Source organism: Callospermophilus lateralis, chromosome 1 (genome assembly GCF_048772815.1).
Source record: "Callospermophilus lateralis isolate mCalLat2 chromosome 1, mCalLat2.hap1, whole genome shotgun sequence".
In the NCBI taxonomy this organism is placed as follows: Eukaryota; Metazoa; Chordata; class Mammalia; order Rodentia; family Sciuridae; genus Callospermophilus; species Callospermophilus lateralis.
In genome coordinates this window covers 74,160,139-74,183,575 of record NC_135305.1, presented here as the reverse complement: position 1 = coordinate 74,183,575, position 23,437 = coordinate 74,160,139, and the positions used below count along the sequence as shown (strand labels likewise).

Here is a 23,437-nt window from a genome sequence, read left to right as displayed (position 1 = left end):
TTTCACAAGGAAAAAGAAGAAGATATCTGGTTATTTCAAATTATTCTTAATGAAAAAAACACAATTTGACACTTAACTATTTGAAAATCATTTCTAATTCTTTTTCTTTTTTTTTTTAGTTACCTAGTATTAGCACCAAGGTCCATAAAGAAGTTTTTCTCCTACTCCTCCAAGTTTACTGAAAATTGTTTCTTCTATTTAAATAGAATATCTTCTTTCTTTTTTTCCATTGCAAGAAACACATTCACTTAGACACACAATTCTCCAAGTGATGGAAAGATCTCAGTGTGGAAAGATCTCAGTTACCTTGGTTTTACTTTGTCATTTAATAAGTGATTCGGGGCCAGGCAGATCCTTGATCTGCTCTTCCTTTGCTACAGCTGCCTTTCCTTCCCTGATGATATTCTGACTTGTTCGGCTTCTCCATTTGTAAGTAAAACCATATCGCCAACGTACCTCAAAAGCCAGGCTTATTCATTTGTATTTTAATTTTACTCATATTTAGAAAAGTTCAGTGTGAAGTCAATATCTACTGGTTGAAAACAACCCAAAACACGTGAATTTTACTGAAGGATAAAAATTAAAAGATAAATATTTTTTCTCTTTTTCTTATACTGTGCGCTTCCTCTGTACAGTTTGAATCTTTCCTGATATTTCCTAGCATGTGCCATCCTGTATATATACATGCTATTATACATGCATATTTCCCCCCCCTTTTTTTAAACAAAAGTGGAGTTGTGTGACTTTCCTTTTCTACTAACAATATATTTTTAAGAAGCTCTGTGCCAGTACTTACAGAGTTGATTCATTTGTTAGAGTTGCACAAGACCTCACATTTTGTAGAGACCCGTCTTCTACTGACAGACATTTAAATTGTTTCCGGCATTCATTATATCAAGCAGTGCTGCAATGCAGAAACTTGAATGAATATCTTTGGAATCTTGTGCATTTCCTACGTTTTTATAAATAAAATCCTATAGGTACTGAAAACACAGCTGGCTTGTCATTATTTTTTATTCATGGTCTGCCTATTTCCACAAAGTTTTTTACATGTTTGTGCTTTAGGTTGTTCATGTCTCTGAAAGATATGTATTTTTGTCAACAAAACATGTTGGTGGCCGATAATCAGATTTCAAAACCAGAAGTGCTATTTGAGTCCCTCTATACTTGAAAGTGAAAGGGAATCATTTGTCTCCCTAACTCAGGTGGAAAACTCTTATTGAAAAGATTGGAGGAAAAAAAAAATTACTTCACTGGGTTACCAGAATCATTGTGACTTTAAATTCGTTAGATTAAATATGAGATCAACTGTTAGATATTGATATTTTTGTTCATTAAATGTCAGTCTGTGAGTGGCTAAGTAAAACTGTAATGGGAATAAACTCTGGATTTTGTAATAATTAAAAGCACCAAACTAGGTGTAGACAAATATAACATGAATATATTGTTGGAATGTTTATTGACCGATTTAGAGTAATAAACAGAATGAATCAAAATCTTTATAAATCAATAAATTAATTATTAGCTTATAAACTAAAGCACTTTACATTAAAATATACACAAAACACTACACATTATGCATGAATTTATGAAATTCAAGAATTCCAGGCACATCAGTGCAGTTCTAGAGAGAAACATGGATGAGATTGAGGACTACACTCAAAAGATGGCAGAAAATAAAGAATAAGCGTTTAGATGTTGCTCTCAGGCATTTTGGGATACTGAGATGTCTTTTTATAGCAGTGAGTGGCTCATTTCCTAAAAATACTTTCTAAGTTGTCTTGGTTTTAGATTTTTTTTTTTAAATTTCAAGTTTACATCTGTTAACATGTGTAGAAAAGACCAAAAATAAAATTTCTCAAAAATAATTGGAATTTGTATCTGCTTACACTTCTATGGTAATGAATGATGGTATGTTTCAGAGACAACTGTAGTTGGGTGTTTGTTGTATTCTGGGTCCATCAGGACATGTTCAAATGATGGTTTCTGTAAAGATGAGAGGTGTGGGATGGTGTTTAGGCTTCCCTATGATATGACCTCAAGGACACAAGAACAGCCCAGGTAACTGTTTGAACCTCCCATTCAGGTGCATTCCAAGAGCTGGGAACTGAGCCTGGGAGTGGGTAGAAATGTCCAACTGCAAGCATATTGGAACCCAACATATTAAACAGGTTTATTCATTCCTACCCCCCCCACCACCACCACCATCAATTCCCCTCAAAGAGTCTCTATGGGTTAAGAACATAGACTTTTCTGCAAGTCCTTCTGTATTTTAATGCCAGTTCCTACATTTACTAATATGACGATCTTTAGCAAATTACTTCTCTGTGGCTCATTTTCCTCATTTATAATCTCATAGCATCATGTTGAAGGCCCAGAGTCAAGGTGAGCTAAAGAAGACTGTATCTGAGTGAATGATGATAAACCAACAGGTAACTCTCACAGAGCTCTTACTATGTCCAGGCATAGTTATGAGTACTTTTCACATGATTGTTCAATCTTCAGATGTAGGAACTGGCATTGAAATACAGAAGGACTCTTTGAGGGGAACTGACGGTGGGGGGTAGGGTGAATATAACCTGTTTAATATGTTGGGTTCCAGTATGCTTGCAGACACTGCAGGATTGACTTTAATGTTCCGCAGTGAAAGCCTGGAAGGATGTAAATGGTAGGTCAGGGAGAAGGAGTTGGGAGAAATCCCTAGAGGTGCCCTTCTGTGGAGGCTGGAGTTCTGAGGGTCCTTTCCTCTATTTATATAACCCTGAGGCTTCAGTCTACTTCATTACCATCGCCATAGAGAGGATTCCAGAGCAAGAAGGTTGGCAGAACAAGGCAGCATTCTTGAAACGTGATACTCTTTGTTTTGGTGAAGTTGGCAGGCCTTTCTGAATCTCCTTTCTGGATGAATAAAAACCCCAAATATCAAGAGCCGGATGTTTGAATGTTTTTAAACCTTGTAATTTTGTAAAAATGTCTGTTCCTGGCCCCTTCTCCACACTTCCCCCTGGCTGACTGTCATGATGTTCTTCATCTCCGTTGACTTTTGAATGAAGAAAGTGTAATTTGAGTTTGTTTTCGCAGCAAGGTGGTAGCAAAGGATATTTATGGTGTTGAAGAATTTCAGTTTTCTCACAGACACATAGGATGTGCAGTATATTTAAAATCCCACTCTTCAGGATATCTCCCTTCTGCTGAGATAATAAAATTGATCAGATGTTTTAAGGTTAAATAAACTGCTGTAATAATCTGGCAGCTGCCTGCTGGTTGTGGTTTTCGAAAGCAATTACTCACTCTGGAGTCAACTTTGAACTCCACATTTTAATTGAAAAAGCTAATTGTAGGTTATTGCTCCTGATTTAGTATTTGATTTTGTAGATTAGGAAGTAAAAGCACTTGGGGGTAGGGGGCACAGAGAAAGTATGCAGAAGTGCTGCTGAGCTCAAATTCCAGTTTATATGATTTTTTTCACCCACGGAGACATTATATGATCACTGGAGAAAATGCACTTGTACCAACAAACCTGTGGGCATCAGTATGAGGCTGGCCTACAAAATTCTTATTTTTGGCTTATTTTTTTTTTCTCCTCACCCCACCCTATCTCTGTGGAGCTGGTGGAGAGACAGAGAGAGAGGATATGTGGATATTAGTTTCTTTGATTCAAGTCTAAAATTTCAGGTAAGAATTTTCAGGAATAGTGAAAGATTACATTATATGTCTGATTGAGAGACTATTTAAATCTTGGAGGTGCTAATGGTAGAGATTCACTTTCACTAGGGCATATCTCACAGTTTTACTAATATTCGGCAAGATATAGGGGTGTTAATATGGCTAAGTGAAAGAACAAATCAAGCCTCCTTTGGAATCATTAAAATTCTTAATAATGATTAAAAAACAATTACATGCAAATTTTCCATCTGGAACACTTGGTAGCATCCTTAAAATGGTCAGAAAATATTTGTTAGAATTGATCTGAGAAATTTGAGAATTTGTTTTTCTGCAGATTTGTTCCTATCTGAGAGCTAAGTACTTTCAGGTTTATTCTGCACAGATGGTACTGTGCATTTTGAAGATATATGTTCTCTGCATTTAAAACATGCATATGGGTTTGTATGTGGCTTCTTCGAACTTTATGCCCAAAGCTCAATTGGCAAACTGTAGTGGGAATTTCCTGTGAATTAGATAAAATATTGGTAGTCTAAAGTAGAGGTGAGATGAAAGGTATGAATATGTGAATTCATTAATTTTACAAGACGTTTTAACATAATAGTTAATGTATCATTTGGAATTTTATTTTTGGATTTTTTTATGGAATGCAGATTTGGCTGATCACAGTTCTGTTGATATTTTCATTGACCTCGTAAATATAATTTAATCTCTGAGCATCAGCTTTCTGATCTGTGAAAATAAGATAAATATTCTTCCCACACACTTTGTGCTTAAAACTCCTCTATTGAAACAATAAACAGGGTCTTAATATATGACTTTGGGTATTGCTCCAGAATCCAATGTTCTCTTTATCAACAACAAAGAGCAGCTGACATTTTTTTGGCATCTCAGTATCAAATTTGAAGATATTATAGTTAATAAAAAAAAGAAACATCTGTGTTGGTATATTATGAGAATTATTCTGAAATACGGATATCAGAGAAAATATCAGCTTCCTGCTACATGATTTCCAATAGTCATTTTTGTGATCCCAATATTCATAGAGGTCCTCAAATAACAATGACTCATAAGCAAGGACAGGAAGAGACCTTATAGATGTGAAGACTTCAGTTAAAAATATTTAGTTCTACTTAAATATTTCAACATGGAATTTATTTATTTATCCTTTTTACTCATGGGTATCTTTTTGAAAAAATACATTGGTTTAGAAAATAAAATAAAATAAAATAAAATAAATGACCTCTGTGGTGAGATTAAAGAATTTACTTCCCCGCCATGGGAATAAAAAAAGAAAAAAATCAGAATTTAAAGACAATATTAGTAGCAGATTGTAGAGGCAATGGGCTAGCACTTTTCTGATAACAAAATTTAAGACTTGAAGAAAATAAGAATATTTAGCTATACAATGCTTTTTAACGATATTCTATGAAATAATTGAGGTAAATAAGATTTTCCCCTTTGAATGTCTTAAAGTATAGGAAAGATATATTTCAAAGGGCAACTCTAGAGTCTGTATTTCAAAACCCCAAAAATACTTCTATCATGCTGGCATAGTAGACAATTCAGAATATTGGCTCAGGAAAACAAGATGGAATCGCATCTCAGGCAACTGCTTGCTTTTGACTTTGGGCAAAGTACAAAATTCTGATAAATCTCAGTTTTATAATCTGTAAATTCAGGGATAACAATAATAATAATAACAATAATACTTACTGAACTATGGTGAAGATTAAATGAGTTACAATTAACCAGGGTAAGATAAAGATTTCTTTCACATAGTGCTATGATTCTTTTAGAAAACATCTGTGTTTTTATAAGTAATAATAACTTGAGAATCCTCAAAATTGTTACAAAGAAACTATATAAATCAAAGCACAAGTCACATTTAACTTGAAATATAAAGCTTCTGTTTTCAGAAAAGTTAAGAACAATAATTATATTAATGTATAACTTTATATTTAGTTTTATGGATAGAATTTTCTTAAGTTGTCTAAGCTTCTAGGAGAAAAAAAGGGAAAGTTGAGAAGAAAGTAGTTTTAGGAATTCTTGCACTCCATTAACAGACAGACACCATTATGATCAAATCATTAGAAAAGGAAAATATAGGCAAGAATAATTTTTTGTCTTGAGGTAACTTCTCTTCTTATTTCTATGTGAAATATTTTGATTTTAGACTGCATTAGTGGAAAACTTGTCCCCCTTCAAGAATAGTAAAAGGATTAGAATTATACTTCATATAAATGGAAATTTTATGACTACTAATGGCTATAGGGGTTTTGTGACAGTTAAAGCCCATACTCTACTAGTACTTTTTCTTTTCTCTATTTTGGCATACAGGCATTCCAATGTCTCACCACCAGTTTCCTAATGCTACCTGAATTCCACTGCATTAAAAAGACGTGTGCATGTGTGTGTGTGTGTGTGTGTGTGTGTGTGTGTGTGTGTGTGTCCCTTGAGAAATCTCACAGAATAGCTTGCAGGTCACCAGCTACTACTACCTGAGACGGGATCAGGTTCACTGAGCAAGCTAGCCAAAGCAGAGGCAGGATTCTTGGTGTCTCCAGTTACTGGGTCCATCTGCTCTCAGCTTTGGTGGAGGTTTGATTGTGAAGACTGAATTTTGCTTTGCAGACGTCCACTTGAGTCTTATTGAGATAATTTGCTGCACAGAAACTCTGGCTACTGCTCAGGTGAAACAGCTTTCTTTCCATGAGGTTTCACTTTACGGGAGGTGAGATCCAAAAATTGCTTTTTAATGGGAGAAGAAGGATTTCTCCAAGGCGACTTGCTAGGATTTCTTTGTTCAATCTGCTTTCTTTCATTTCGAGTCGATTGAGGGACATCAGATAGGATTCTTGTTTCACCCTGCATGCTTCTTGTCAGCCGTCTTGCCTTTCGCAGCCTGACTACACAGGGACATTTACAACCTTCCATCGGAGCCTGCCAGACTTAGGTGTTGTGCGCCATACCTCCAGGGATCATTACCATATGGTATTTTAGGAGAGGACACAGTTCATTTCAATGCAATTCAAATGAGCAGATTTCTTTTCTTTATTACACCATTGCATTTGGCGGCAATCCACCAGAGGCAGAATCTAACTCTCAAAGGAATGCTCTGCCCACTCTGTCCATTTAACAGGACATTTGGCTCAAAAATCTAGTCGGTTGATCACACATGTGCAACAGATGTGTGAGCATGCGTAGCGAAAATAAAAAATAAAAAATCCCAGCAGTGTACTGTGGGAAATGTAGCAGAACTACTGGAAAACAGGACACAAAAGAAGTCTGGTACTAAAACTTTGATTTTTGTCCTTGGAAGGCATTTTTCTTATTAATCTTTTCCTCCTTTCTTAAGAGGAAAAGGTATGGGCTTCCATTATTATTTTGCAGTGATTATTCATGTAACACTGGAGCGGAATCTTTGTTCATTTTTCACAGACCTCATTTTATAAAGATTTAATTCTAAATATTTGGACCAGACCTTCTTGGGGCCCTGGTTCTCAGGAACTGGGCGTTGGCATAGTTCCACTGAAAAAACCACCCATTTACAAGACAGGACATCAGAAATATACATCCTTTCATCCCTGCCCCACAGGCTTACACGGAAAGAGAGCACCAGCTGTTTTTCTCGTGGTGAATAAGGGTTACTTGGGGAAATCTCTCTTCCTGTTTTTATATGGACAACTAAATTGTTGCATAGCCAGTTAATTTTGGTTAGGTCAACAGCACAAGGTTAATTATTGGAACCTTCCTCTTTTGCCTGTGTAAGATTAATAGGAACCAAAAGGAGAAAATGAAATATAGTGACTTATTCTAGAAGTGCTATTTATTTGGGAAGTTTTTCATTTTGTTTTTATTATATTTGAAAAGATTTTACACTTACTCATCTTTGTCTTCTAGGAAATAGTGGAAGAATATTTTGAAAAACGAAGTGATGTGAACTTAATCAGAAAAGATTTTATGTTAACTGTTTGAAAAAATATACCACTCTTATTTTATAATGGAAACATTGTAAAAGCTAGAACATTGACTTACCATAACTTTGAAATTATTTTTTCTGCTTTTTGATGTACTTCAATTTGGCTAGAATATTTTTAGACCTTTTTAAAAACTGTGATACTACATTCTTTTTCTAACCTTGGATTTAACTAACACATCAAAAAGCACATAGACTGATGTCTGTCAATGTATTCTAACATTTTTATCCAGCTGCATGTTATTATATAACCTCAGAATAAAGCAACCATATCACTGTTGATATATTCCACTTCTGTCCTTTGGATTTGATCAGCATTACATATGGAAGTAGAAACCCACCCTGTATTGTTATAAGGATGGTTTTTCATTCATATCCTTGTTGCTCTTAATAAATGTCCCAAAGAAAAATATTCTGCAGCAGCCACTCATAAAGAAGCAGAAAATGGCAAAACCACAGCATAGAAGGAAACCTATGTGAAAACAGTGGTTGTGTCTTCCTGGATACAAAAAACAAATAGAGCTTTTGAAAGAGCTTGCCAATACATGCCTGCCAAATAAAATATTGTTTTATGAAGTCAGGAAAAAACTAATTTTAAAGGTTATTGTAGGTTATTTGTGGTCACTTCTGGTGTGCATGCAGCATGATGTCATCCTGAACTCTTCTCTATTTATACTTCAGTCTTAGAGGGCTTTTGTCTAAGGCTTGATCTTAGCTACTAGAGGCACCTAAAATACTCTTATTCAATACTCATAAAAATCTAGACTGAAAAAAAAATTAGAGTAGATGGAAAAAGTCCCAGCCAAGTCCAGGCAAGAAATCATTCAAGCAGATCCATCTTCTGAAATCATACCTACACTGTAGACATCTTCTCGGGACATATTTGCCGGAGAACTTCTCAAATGACTGGAAAGCAGCCATGTGTCCAAATGGCTCTACTGGAAAATTATTGCCCTTTGAGTGGGGGTAGATGGGACCCCTGCCAGAGACATCTCATCTGAGGAAGGGGAGCAAGAGACTCCTTGTGCAGTCCAATTTCTTTCTCCTCTACATGGCCCGTTCCTCCCAGGTATCTTTCAATGTGCTTACGTGATATCTCACAGCAAATTCTCTTCATCCTTGTACCGGGGCCAATTTTCTTTTTCCTTTGTGGGATTTTTTTTGGGGGGAAGGGCTTGGAAAACCCCTCTTTTTCAAGGTAGTCCTAAGTGAAATAGGAAATGACAAATAATCCTTGGATGAATCAGACTAGAAGGCCAGTGAGGTGCAAACAATCACACAGTGGAAGTTGAGGAATCACTTGAGCAGAAAAACAGCACGTTATTTAGATATTAGGAAGAGCATGTAGTTTTACTGAAAAATGGAATAATGCATATTTATAGTGGTAAAAATAATGTAATAAAAGTCACATTCAGATACCAAGCTGACATCATCTGTATCATCTTTAAATTTATTCTGAAAATGTTTTGAGAGCATCTCAGTGTGTCAGTCATATTGGTATTGATATGTCACAGAACACTGTGGAAGGCACCAGTGCTATGGAGAAAAAAATAAAACATGGAAGAAAATTATGGAGAGCTGGAGTGGTGGAGTTGTAATTTTTGATTTGGTGATCTGGTGGCACCTCACCCAGAAAGTGACATTTGAGCAATGCATGAAGATGTGGAAAGAGGGAACCATATTGCTATCTTCACTGAGCAGTGTGGGCAGAAAAATAAGCAAGTAAAAGAGTCCTGAGCCAAGAGGACATGTGATGTGTAGAAGGAATGGCTTGTTGTCCAGTGAGAGTAGTGTGTTTTTGGACAAATTAACTCAAATGCACAGGTGTGCAAGCATACCTCCATACATGCAGGCCCTTCACAGTACCTGTAAGATTTGGAGCAAATATTTAAGTTTTTGAAAATCTGTTCTTTGCATGAGAATAGAGAGTTTCAGCAAATCCAGTGAGCTGAAAGATAATTTTAAAAAATTTGTTCTTTTTAGATGTACATGACAGTAGAGTGTATTTTGACAGTATAACTTATTCTAATCAGGATCTCATTCTTATGGTTGTACATGATGTAGAGTTTCATTGTGAAAGATAATTTTGAAGTCACTGCCCTAAGTCAGCAATTGTCAGGTTAGTGATTATATTGCATGAATTCTCTACAGGATATTAAGCACTCCAAACCTATAAGTAAGTTTTATCATGAGATTGGCAAGGATTCCTTACTGGTCCATTCTTTTTTGGGAAACATAGCCTATAAAATTATTTCCTCATTTCTCTTTGCATGGCTTTTAAAGTGATGTGAAACACAAGATTCATTCTGCTCTGATAAACTGAAGCTGTACAGAGTAACAGGGTTAAGACAGGATACAGGAATATGTGGTGAGTCAATAAATGAGATAAGTAAAAATCAAAACTGGGATATCAGTCACCCCCTTACTACAGTTCTCTACTACACAGAATGCCTGTTCATTGACTAATTTTAGAAAGATGTGATTTTGGGTTTTCATGTTTCTGGGTTGTTCTTATAGTCATCTCTTGAAAAGCAAGGAAAGGGATTTAAAATTAGCTTTTGGAAAACAAGATCAGAACTCTCCATTTTTCCTCTTTTAATTGGAGAAGTAAGAGGATACATTTCAACCCCTTGGTGAAATTATACAGTCTCCTTGATGGCATCTGGTATCTGGAGAGTTAGGTAGCAAACTGCTCAATGAACTGAGTTCGCCTATATCAGAAACATCAGAAGGACACAAATTTGCAACTTGTCAATCCAGCTTCTACATGAAGAGAAGAAAAAGAGTGCTTTGTCTTCTAAGATTTTCTTCAGTCTCAAAGTCTGAAAGAAAAGCCAAATTAAGTACACTTCATGCAAGGTTATTAGGGACAGTATGTGATTGATTCCCCAATGGGAATCAGATCTTGGCTGACTGGTCCTACCTCACTGCAAGGTTCATTGAATGAGCCTCAGATGACACTGCTGTGGTTCTTTGGGTGTGTTCAAATTAAGGGGCAGTGCTACTTAGAGGCTGAGCCATCATCTGCACAGCCCTGAGTGATCTCTAAATTTCAGTTGGGCACTGGCTACAAATTAGCTTCAATGATTCCAAGAACAGTTGGTTGCCTCTTTTTGTTCCTTTTGCATTACTGACACTGAAAACTCTGCTTGCTGAGAGTGATGAGCATACAATATTTTACAAGTTATTTTTAAAATTTTTCTCTAGCTGAAGTCTGAGATGTATTTAGGTTCTTTTCATGCAAAGGAAGATAGGTGTCTTTATATACCATGAAATGGGAGGGCATATCTTGACAGAGGAGTAAAAATAACCTAAGTAGAAGATACAAAATGTAGCATTCACCATTTACTTGAAGGATAAGTCTGTAAGGCATGTTATTTTGGTGTCATGTTATTGACTTATCTGTTCCTTTTAGATGAAAGTGCTTTATTCAAACAGGAAAAAAATGACAGTACAGGAGGACAAAAAATGAAACACAGGAGTTCTTTGTCTTACATATTTTTCTATCTACAGTCCTATTCTAAAGAGGCAGCTGCTTATAATTTTAAGTTTTTTATTCTACTTTTACACTACTCCAAATAATAGTATAACATTTTTTAAAAATATAAAATTTTAACTTTTAACTATAGAGTTTCTTTCTTTGTTTTTTTTTATGGAGTTTCCAATCTTCCAATATAACCAATGGTGGTATATATTATTCATACTGCCATGGAAATTTTTGTCCCATTACTATTCTGAAAATCAGATAATTACAGCATTATTTTTCTTTCTTTTCTAGGTTATACTAATAACTTAAAAAGAAACCCAACTAGAAACTTCTTTCTAATTTTATCAAATACCATTTCTTGACATTCTGAGTTATTAAAAAATGTAATTATTCAGATTCCTCTCTCCCCTTTCTGTTTTCCCTGCATCATTCTGTGTTTATTTGTACCTTCATTTTTACATTTTCAAGATTGGTAAGATTTGCATTTTGTGCTAGAAACATAATTTTGTCCCCTGACTTACTTGATAGCATAATCCTCAAAGTTTAAATACTTGCATGATAGTATTATTATAAATAATAATTACACAAAGCCAAAAATTATGCTGGACATATTCATGCAAGAATAACTGGGGCCAAGTGATTGACTCATTTAATTCTAAAAGGGTCAATTGTCACAACCTCTGTGTCACTTGGAAAAAAATAATTCTGCAACAATGTCAAAAGGATTATCTTTTCTTCATTTTAGCAAAAGCTTCAGATTTCAATTTTGCTTGCCTATTATTTTTCTGTGTTTTTCATATTTTCTAAAGATTATGCTAATGTTTTCTTCATTAAGATATATTTGTGCCATATTATTATTTCATCTGCTTGTTGATTTTTCTTACCAATTACATGTTTACATCTTTATTTTAGAAAGACTTCTAGGAACATAGAATTGAATTAATTATAATTCTTGGTTAATGACTCCTGTTATCATTGGCCATGAATTAATATATTTATTTATTGATATTATAATTGAACCTCACCATTATAACCAAAATTAATCACACTTATGTGTTTTGTTTGTTTTGAATTTTATAAACAGGTTATTATGCAGTGTATCATCTTTTGAGACTAGCTGTTTTTCTCAACATTATGTCTCAAACATTCATTCTATGTGGGCATGTGTGACTTTTTTTTTTAACTACAGTAAAATACTACAGTATTTTCTCTCTTGTATGAGTGTACTATAATTTGTCATCTTGATTATATACATTTAATATTTCTATTATTTCATATTATAGAGCAATAAAAAGAATGTAATATGTATGTTTTACAGTTTATACATGTAAGAGTTAACTTGCATATGCTCTTATGGTAAAAGTGTTAAGTTATAGAGTATATGTTACCCAATTTCAAAAGCTAATACATGAATACAGTCTAGTAGAACCAAAAGCTACTTCCACCAATAATGCACAAAAGATAATATTGAATGCAAATTCTCCATTGCTTGGTATTCAATGACTTCTTAATTTCTGTCATTTGAATGGGCTAAATAATGAAATAATTGCTTGACTTGCTTATACCTCAATTTTTTTGCTAGTGTTTTAACAATGGGGGCTTTGTTTAAATTATATAGAAAACAGCCACTATTAATTTCAAGAAAACAAACTGATAAGTTTGTAAACATGGGTGTAGTCATGCAATCACCACTGCATCAAGATATAGATAAGTCTTGCTCTCCAAAAATTCTCTTCCCTAAGGTTGCTTTGTTACCGACTCTTGCCTCTATCCAGTCCTGGGAAAATACTGATCTTCTTTCTATCACTATAGCTTTATCTTCTAAAATAGCAAGTGAATGAAATCATCATATAAATAGACTTCTACAAGCTTCTTTGACCTAGCATCATGCAAACACATTTTTGCATATATTAGCAGTTTGTTGCTGAGGAGCATTCCTGTGTATAAATGAAACATAATTTGTTATGTATTGGGTGGTCAGTTGATACTGACCTACAAGTGTCCTGTAAGTAAAGTTGCTAAGAACATTTGCTTATAAATCTTTTTAGGGACATACCTTTTTATTTCTTTGGGTATGTTACAAGAAGTGGAATGTCTGAGTAATTTGCTCTTGTTTAACTTTAGCACATAGTACCATGCTGTTTTCCTAAGTGATTGTACCATTTCACATTTCCACCAGCAATGTATGAGAGTCTCAGTTGCTTCTTATCCTCACAAATCCTTTGTAAGTTTAACCGTTCTAGAGGGTATATATAGTGGTATTTTATTGCATGTATTTGTGTGTGTGTGTGTGTGTGTGTGAAATATTTAATTTTTTTTTAAATTTTTAATCATGTTCCTATTTGTCTTTGTATGTTTTGCATCCATTTTACTAAATATGCATTTTGCAAACATTTTCTCCAATTCTATGTCTTGACTTTTAATTTCGTTGGCAATGTATTTGCTCAGCAAATAGAATTTCTTTTTTTTCCTTTGTATATTCTTTATTTTTTATTAGTTGTTCAAAACATTACATAGCTCTTGACATATCATATTTCATACATTTGATTCAAGTGGGTTATGAACTCCCATTTTTCCCCCGTATACAGATTGCAGAATCACATCGGTTACACATCCACATTTTTACATACTGCCATACTAGTGTCTGTTGTATTCTGCTGTCTTTCCTATCCTTTACTATCCTCCCTCTCCCCTCCCATCTTCTCTCTCTACCCCATCTACTGTACTTCATTTCTCTCCCTTGTTTCCCCCCCCTTTTCCCTTCATCTCCTCTTATATGTAATTTTGTATAACCATGAGGGTCTCCTTCTATTTCCATGCAATTTCCCTTCTCTCTCCCTTTCCCTCCCACCTCTCGTCCCTGTTTAATGTTAATCTTCTTCTCATGCTCTTCCTCCCTGCTCACAATTATCAATATGTATGCACCAAATAATGGTGCTGCAACGTTCATAAAACAAATTCTTCTCAAGTTCAAGAATCAAATAGACCACAACACAATAATTATGGGTGACTTCAACACACCACTCTCACCATTGGACAGAACCTCCAGACAAAAGTTGAATAAAGAAACTATAGAACTCAATAACACAATCAATAACCTAGACTTAACCGACATAAATAGAATATATCAACCATCATCAAGTGGATATACGTTCTTCTCAGCAGCACATGGATCTTACTCAAAGATAGAACATATATTATGCCATAGGGCAACCCTTAGTAAATATAAAGGTGTGGAGTTAATACCATGCATCTTATCTGATCATAATGGAATGAAACTGGAAATCAATGATAAAAGAAGGAAGGAAAAATCCTGCATCACCTGGAAAATGAACAACATGTTACTGAATGATCAATGGGTTACAGAAGACATAAAGGAGGAAATCAAAAACTTCTTAGAATTTTTTACTACCTGTGAACAACAATAGCTTTACTTATTCCTTTACAATGTGCCTACATTTTTCTAAGGATATGTATGTATGAATACATATATGTATGCATTTTTGCCTCACTGTACTGGCTTGAGTTTTAAGTACAATGTTAAATGAAATTTGAGAACACATGCCTGTATTTTTTCCCAGTTGTGGTGGGTAGGCATAATTTTTCATTACTAAGTATGATTTTACCTGTTATTTTGAAACAGATGCCCCCCCCCCCACTTTTTAAGTTAGGGCAATAAAATTCTTTATTTTTAGCTAGCTGTTAATCTTTTATTTGATCTGGTATTTCATTTGTCAAATAATTTGCATCATTAATTGTGATAAAATATCAATTGAGATAATCTTGTGTGTTTTTTCCCTTCTCACTTTTATATAATGTAAAATTATATATAATCTTTATAAATAAACTTTTGGAGGTGACTCCCTATACCCTACATACTCTGAAGTCTTTTTTCTCTAGTTACATGGTAGGATATTCCTAGCATTGTGTGAGCTCTAGGAATTATTTGACCTAATGGTTTCTGATTATTCTTCCTTCATCTGAGGTAGCTTTATCTCATATATGCAGAGATTACTATTTGAACAAGGAATTGCTCTTTAGAGCTTTATCTCTGTACAGCTCCTCCTTTGTCAGTATCCCATCCAATAATGCTGGCTGCTGTGGCCTTTCCAAATCCCAATGTCTTTCTCCTTATCTCAGTGACACCACTGGACTCTATATGGGCTTTTCCTGTCCATTGTTGATAGTGTATTAATCAGATATCCTTTACTATAACAAAATACTTGGAAAAATAAACATATAAAGAAGAAAGGTTTATTTTAGCTCAGTTTTGGAGGTTTCAGTCCATTACAAATGTTGCTTTGGGCCTGTGGCAGCATAACAAGATGGGAATGCATGGCATGGTAAAACCACACACCTTGTGACCAGGAAAACAAAAGAGATGAATAGATGAGAGTTTCACAAACTCCTTCAAGAGTGTTCTCTTATTAGTTAAAACTTACCACTAGAGGCTACTTCTTAAATAAGTATACAACTTAAGTACTACTTAAGTTACTTAAGTAATAGTACTTTTAAATTATTAAGTAGTAGTACTTTTAAGTTATTAAGTACTACTACTTACTGCTTACACTCCCATTACTTATCAATAAGTACCAAGATGGGGATTAAGATTTCAACACATGGACCTTGGGGGTGCGGTGTTTAATATCCAAACTAGAGCACATAGTCACAAGTCTCCACTCATTGATTCCCATTCTCTGGACAATCAAAGATCTGAATTGCCTCTGTATAATGTTTGAAAACTGTAATTTCATATATTTTAGCGATATCCTCTTTATTTAAGATGGAATAATAAAACTGATTCCTGACACTCTAATATGGCCGGAAACTACCTCATATCCTGAGTTTTTTATTTAGTTTTACTTAAAAAAATTGGATTATTTCCTAATCTGTTGTTTTTGGAGTCTTTTTATTCATGTCATCATTTCTTTCTTTGAATTTTCCTAGAAAAAGACATTTTAAAAAAGGATTTATTTGACCATTGAGGGCTTGATTCTACTGCTTGTTGATTCTCTGGTTCTTCTTCATGGTGTTTGATTTTTTCATATTTTGTGATTTTGAGTATGAGTTCACATCTTTTGGAAGCTTACCTGGTATTTCTTTAAGGCATTGGTTTAAGATTGGTATCCTTCAGAAAGGACATCAGGTTGCTGAAGTTGCTTCTTTTCAGAATCTATAGTTACTAATTAACTAGAACCACTGTAAAACACATTCATGGTTGAAAATATTTCACAAATTCCAGATATCATAGACTTAGTTTGCAAAAATCCTTGAGAATTTATTAGTATTTACAAATTCTTAGGAAAGTTTTTTCCCCCTTCACTAGCACTGAGCTACAAGATTTAAAAAAAATTTTTTTTTTTTTCATTTTATCTCTAGCAGCAGAGGCGTGAGTGTGGCTGGATGGTAGAGGGGTGGAGTGAGGGTGGCAGAACAGGAGGTCGTAAGGGGTAGAGTTCACATTTTATACTACCCAAGAATATGTCACCATATCCTCTCCAGTTTAGTTGGAAAATCATCTGTTAGACTTTCCATGTTGACTTGGATCTAGGATTTATCTCATACTTCCTATGACTTGTGAAACCTTGAACGCTGGCACTCAAGTTTATCTGAGTTGGCAAATATCTTTATGGTAAAAACAACATAATTGATCATTTTTATGCTATTTTTTTACATCTATCCTTATCTTTTTATAACACATTCACAAATTTAATTAAGGCTATGTACATTGGATCCTGCGTTTTTAGTTGTTTTCATGACCATTTTAGGGTGTCTAGGCTGCGCTAGATAAAGAGTTCTCAAATACTTTGTGGATTTTTGTTGTTGTTGTTATTGTTAAATTTTCTAGTATAATGTATGCTCTCTTGCATTTCATTCACTATTATGAATGAACTCTTTATCATTATTGTTTTAACTTTCATTTTAAATGTGTTGCCAAAGGAAAGGAAGGCAAATATATATGCTAAAGTTCATTAAGATACAAATTATAAGAAGTCATATTTCAATAATTTTAAAGTGTTAGTTTTCAAAATAGAAGACATTAGTGTTAGTTTTCAAAATTCCAGAACATTCCTAATTTTTCATTATTTTGAAAGACTATGGAGTGGTGAAAATGGGTTTTATATTGAACTAAATGTATAAAAGCTTAAATAATCACAGTTAATATGCTTATAAGATTAGACATTTTAATAATTTTTTTACTTAATTTGTTTTTTTAATAATGTCAGATAGAAATATTCATAGATATTAAATTACTTAATTAAAGAATTAGAATATTTTCCTTTGAAATGTATTTATGGAATAAGAATGTTCTTCTAATTTTGGGTTTTATGGATATTTAAATATTATTTGAGTCTAGTTACAAAAATGTAGATTTTTATAATGCATTAAGTCAAAATATCTGGATATAATACAAATGTTTTTATTTTGCAGTTTTTTTTTTTAAATCACTGATGTTGCAGAGCTTTCCGGTCCCCACTCAGAAGTCATATATTAACATTTCATGAAGAACAAGAAATTTGGATTGTATTTATTATATACCACATAGTAAAATAAATATACACTAGATAAGAATATTTCTCTGTGGTTTGGCCCATACAGATGCATTCCCTGGCCAGTTGACAGCTACTCTCTTGGGAACTGTGAACATTTAAAAAAAAAATCAAAAAAAACAGAGCCCCCCCACCACTATTTTGGCACTATCTACTCTAGAATAAGCTTGGCTATAGTGTAGCTATAGCAGCTGCCAGGGTTGGTAGCTTTCTTGGAGATAAGAGGAGAAACTAGATGGAATTTCTTTGGATAGACATAAATCTGAGTTTGGTAAACATTTTCTCAGAGACTATGGTTTACAAGGCTCAGACCTGTGCCAGTTTCACAAGGAACTTATCTGTGTGAGTTCCATGGATCCTCACAGATAAACTTATATCAGTAATCAAGTAGACATGCACTGTGTTAGAAAAGCAAGGAAGAAAAAAGTTCTCTTCAAAGAATGCCTTTATTCAGTTAGTACAAAAAACAACCCTGGAGTGACTCAAGACTGAACTTCAACAGAACTGACCCTTACTATTGAAATTGGGAGGTATTTTGAGGTATGAAAAACCTTGGAAATCCACCACTGGATAATCTGTGGGGATCTTCTATCATATGTTCCAATTGTTGGTTCCCTTACTGATTGTGATACGTTGCAACAGAAAAGTTTTCTAAATTAGCTAACAACAATTTAGACCTATTAATAGAAATAAATATTCTGGTTCATTCTGTTATTGTTGTTGTTTTTCAAATCAACACATAGCTAAGATTTTCATGGTGGAGGATTGATAATTCTGCCAAAATCTAAAAGTTCTTTCTTTGGTGTTGTTAAATCAATATGGAGTCTTGCCAAGGGTTTATTGCATATGCCTAAGAAACACTATGTGTATTTGATGAATCATGAAGAGCAATCTATAACGTGCTCTGTTTCATTATTACATTTGACTTTTAGAGTCATTTTGAGGCTATTACTTTTTTAGTTTTGTAACAAGGAATTGAGGTCAACTACTTGAAAATGTGATTCCTGTTGTCTTACCATACTAAAATAGTGACCACTTTATAAAACAATATGATTTTCTCACTTTTAATACATGTTTACATTAGCTGACTCCATTTCCTGCTCTAATAATGGATGGTTGTTGGCATTACCTCCTCATGAAGTTATACCCTTAAGTACAACCAATTTAAGATTTGGATCAAAGAAGGTAGAATCTTACTGCCACAAAAATTTAATCAGCATTAAAGAGTAAGTACTTTGATTATACTTTAGACCCATGTTCAAAATAATGTCTTCATACTTAGACATCACATAGTGCTTTAATATACACTGAAATTAATACAATACAAACTTACTAACAGATTCAAGTTTAAGAATGAGTATATGTTTCTTTGCAAGCAGGCTTAAGGTTATGCTTATAATATAACCGTTACTTATTTTTATTACTAAATACCTTCTAAAAGTGGTAGAGAGAAACATTGAGTTAAAAATAAAAGAAAATGATTTTTGTTTGATCTTGAATGTGCCAATGGGAACATTTTGTCCTAAAATTCTCTCAAGGAGTTCTAAAATCTAAATTTATCATATTTAATTTAACTTTAATTTTTGTACATGTATCATCAGAGTGTAAGGTTCATAAAGGCAAGCATTATATTTATCTAGTTCTTATAGTATCCATAGTATTTATCATAGTGTCTGTCTCAGAATAATCTCTCATTGGATGGAAAATTGAACGAGCAAATTACTTTTTGGTGTGACAGAAATTTTAGCATTTTTTGCTGTAATGTTTAAACTCACAATACCCAAAGTCACAAAAATGGCTAAAATATGCAAGACAACATACATTCATATGTTTTCTTTTAAGCTTGCAGCTACTTACTCCTTCACCTGTTAAGTTTGTTTTTGTTTTGAGGTGATGAAGGTGCTTATTCAATCTTATTTTTGTGGTTGTGTAGGTTGATCCTCATGGCTATAGGCAAAGGCATCTCTAAACATTGACAAACTCCTCCTGCAAACCAGCTCCAAAGGCTTCTCTACCACGTGGTGAAGTGAGTCACAGTAAGAACCCCACTTCTCTACCAATTTCTGGACAGGTTTGTCACCATGAACAAAATACCTGATAAGGACAATTTAGAGGAGAAAAAGTATATTTTGGCTCATGTTTCAGAGGTTCAGTCCATACATAGTCAATTCCATTGCTCTGGGTCCCACACTTTCTTTATTTAAAATAGGCATTTTGTGTATGTACTTTTAACTTTATGGTGATAAAGATTAGGTAAACTTAATCTTGAGTAATGTTCCTCATTATAAAATGATTCAGATGATATCTTCCTTTCATATTTCCTTTAATTTTTCTTTGAATAGAAAAATAGAAATTTTTTAAAAAGTAGCTTTTATTAATTATCATATTTAGAAATATAGATTCATTTTTTGAGCAATTTTTCATATTCCTATTGGTTATATGTGTGTCTTTGTTTGAGAAATGTCTATTTGGGTCTCTTGCCTGTATGGCTTTATTATACGAAAGTATCAGGGATTCAACTTGATCATCACTTATGATCACCACATGGTTGCTGGACCTCAAGACTTTAAAATGATGTTTGGAGGAAGAAAAAAAAAGGGAGAAGTGCAAAGGAACCTCTGACATCTGAATAACCTTTTTCAGAAGTCTCATCCAACTGTTTTTTACATATTTCTGATAAATTTTCTACCTTTTATTGGCAATCTTTTGAGCAAAAAAGGCTTGGAAGTGTATTTTTAGTCAGGTGCACTGCCTCATCCTTTCCTTTTTTATAGAGTGTCCTGGGAGTAAAGATTTGCTGCCACATATGTGTTACATTTCAGTGACATCTCAGATTTCTCTTTGGAATTAATCACCTTTGTATAGAAGGCAAATTTCAACTTCCAGCATTAATGCGTCAACAATTCGACTACATTATTCAGGAGGGTATGGATAGAATGGTATCAGCAACTCCTGTATAGGCCAGACTCTAGACATTCAACACTGATCAAGACAAACATTAAGGTCCAGGCATGTGATAACTACATTTTTCTGTCTTATCAATTTGAGCCCTCTTTACACCAAAGCTGGAATATTAGTTTGCTAGAGATGCATAGCAAAGTAGCATGGAGTAGGTGGCAAAAACAGCAGAAATTTATTGTCTCATGGTTCTGGAGGCTAGAAGCCTAAGATCAAGATGTTGGCAGAACTGGTTCCTTCTGAGGGCTGTGAAAAGGAATCTGTTTGGTGCCTCTCCCCTAGCTTTTAGTGGTTGCTGGAAATCTTTTGTATTTCTTGGCTTGGAGATGCCTCACCTTGATCACAGCTTTCATGGTATTCTGGTTTCATCTGCACCAGGTTTGTGTCATGTTATATTAGTGTCCACCCTAATGATCTCATCTTGACTACATGGCAAAGACCCTACTTCCAAGGGATGTCACATTCTGAGGTAATGGGGGTTAGTTAGTTAGACTTTATCCTTTGTGAGACATAATTCAATAGTTGGTATGCAAATTGCTTCATTAGGAAAGGAATCTGGAGAATACTTTCCCTGCCCTTACCGCATGCACATTGCAACCACCTTTCTTCCCTTCTTCCAGTGTGGGGATTCTTAAATTGTGGAGGTATTTAAGTATCCTTAAGGGACTATTTAATAACATACATTTGAATATTTCTTTTAATATTTCATTTAAATATTTCTTTTAATATTTCATTTAAATATTTCTTTCAGTGTATTATCATGAAAATATATGGCTGTAAATCACAGTTGGACTGCCCTCAAACCTGAACAAATAGATTTATTTTTTTGTTATAACTGTTTCGTTAACCACTTTTCACCATAACAGCTTACTCTTCTTCAAATAGCACTGTTTTGAGGGGAATAACAATTGTTTTTCATTCTTAAGCACATGAAATACAATATGCCCTGTCAATATTATTTCGATAGTATACATTCAGAAAAATTCAGACACATTTATTTAACACACAATAATTTCAATCAAAAATATCACATGGAACAAATTGAATTTGAAGATGAAAACCACTTTTTGCATTGTTAGTCTGCCAGGCAGGAAGAATGAAGAGGCAGCACCTTTTGAGTCTTCAAGCCATTTTGCCCATGTGTTTTGAACTGCTTTCAGGTCTAGCTTTTATTTTGTTCTAGTGTCAGAGAAAAGAAATTCTTATCCAGTGGGTTAAATGTGTCCAACAAAAAGATAAGTTCGAAATACTAACTTCTAGTCACTGTATGTAATCAAGTTATGATGCTGTCATAATGAAGGCTCTGTCCCCATAATGATTTGTGTTCTTATGATAGGAGGAAAATTTGAACCCAGAGACCTAGAAATGGAAAGCCATGTGAAGACAGAGACAAAACTGGAGCGGTACATCTGTAAGTCAAGGAACAGCAAGGATTTCCAGCAATCACTAGAAACTAAAAGAGGCACGGAGTGGGGATCTTTTGTCAGAGCTTCTGGTCTGCTGACACCTTGAATTTGTACTTTGGCCTTCAGACCAAAGATATCTAGTTTGTGATAATTTGTATGTCAACCCTAAGAAACCAAACATCCAGCATTTCTTCTCTGGATGTCAAAAACCTGTCTGAAGATAAACACCAACCACCCCCCAATCCAATCTCCATGTTCTGGATGATTGTAAGAAACTTCATTGCATTTACTTTGAACTGCATTTTACTTTTACATTGTTTGTTATATATATAGATCTGTTTTACTTATTCAGTTGATGTATTTTCCAATTTATGAAAATCAAGTTTTGGACTGAGATAATATGAATAAAAATTTCCCTTTGAAATTAATGGATGTTTTAAAAATTGGGGGATTATTTTACTTCATGGTAAGGCTTCTGGAACAAAATTAAAATCACTAAATGACACTTTTTTATTCTGATGGCTACAGCATGAGTAACAAAAAAGCATTTACAGAAATAATAAGTTGCGTTATTTCCATAGGAAAATAGTATTGCATTATTGGAAACATTTCTAGTTATTCATATAATTAAAAGAACATATATTGAGGGAGAGGATATATGTCATTTTGGCAGGGAAAAATAGAAAAGCAGAGTAAAAAATGAGGAAGAAGGCAGTTATCAAAAAGCAGCTCTTGGGAGGAACAAAATGAGAAAAACCAAAAAAAAGTGGATTTTTACTATCATTCTTGTTTTCTGAAATTTTAAATGATCAGTCATCAGCTCTGTTGATCATATTGTGTGCAATTTATCAGATGGATTTTTAGATGTTCGTATTTAACTGATAATTTATTATTTATAATACAACTACCAATCTCCTCACCTCCTTCACACGTTTGCTCAAATATTCACTTGTCAGAGAACATACTGACCACCCAAATTCTGCAACCTGCCACCTGTCAGCCTTCTCCCGCCCCTGCATTTTGAAGCTCCATTGCCCTGCTCTACAGTTTATCTTTCCATTGCACTTATCACCTTGTAGCAAGCTTTATAATTCACTTCTTGCTTGTCTTTGTTTTTTTCTGCTCCCTATCATCTCAAAATGGAAGCTCTTTGAAGTCAGGAATCTTAAGTCACTGATGAATCCCATGAATCTCAGACAGTATCTGTTGTATTATAAGTACCTAAATCATTTTTTTTCCAAAGACTGAGTTAATGAATTTTCCTTATAATTCATAATCTGTTGTAATATTTTCAGAACTTTAAAAAAATTCTTTACCCTCTTTGTTATATATTTCTGTGATCATTGCGTATTGAGCTAGGAGTTTGGTGGTGTGTATATTCTCATTTTATTGC

The 23,437-nt window shown here is 34.1% G+C and overlaps 1 long non-coding RNA gene across 1 annotated transcript; it reads left to right on the top strand.

The window, feature by feature from the left end:
- Positions 1–346: 346 nt before the first annotated feature.
- LOC143404852 (uncharacterized) lies at positions 347–22,359 on the top strand. The gene is made up of 3 exons (XR_013091935.1): positions 347–429; positions 19,614–19,751; positions 21,975–22,359. It is a non-coding gene; the product is annotated as an uncharacterized LOC143404852 (long non-coding RNA).
- The last annotated feature ends 1,078 nt before the right edge of the window (positions 22,360–23,437 follow it).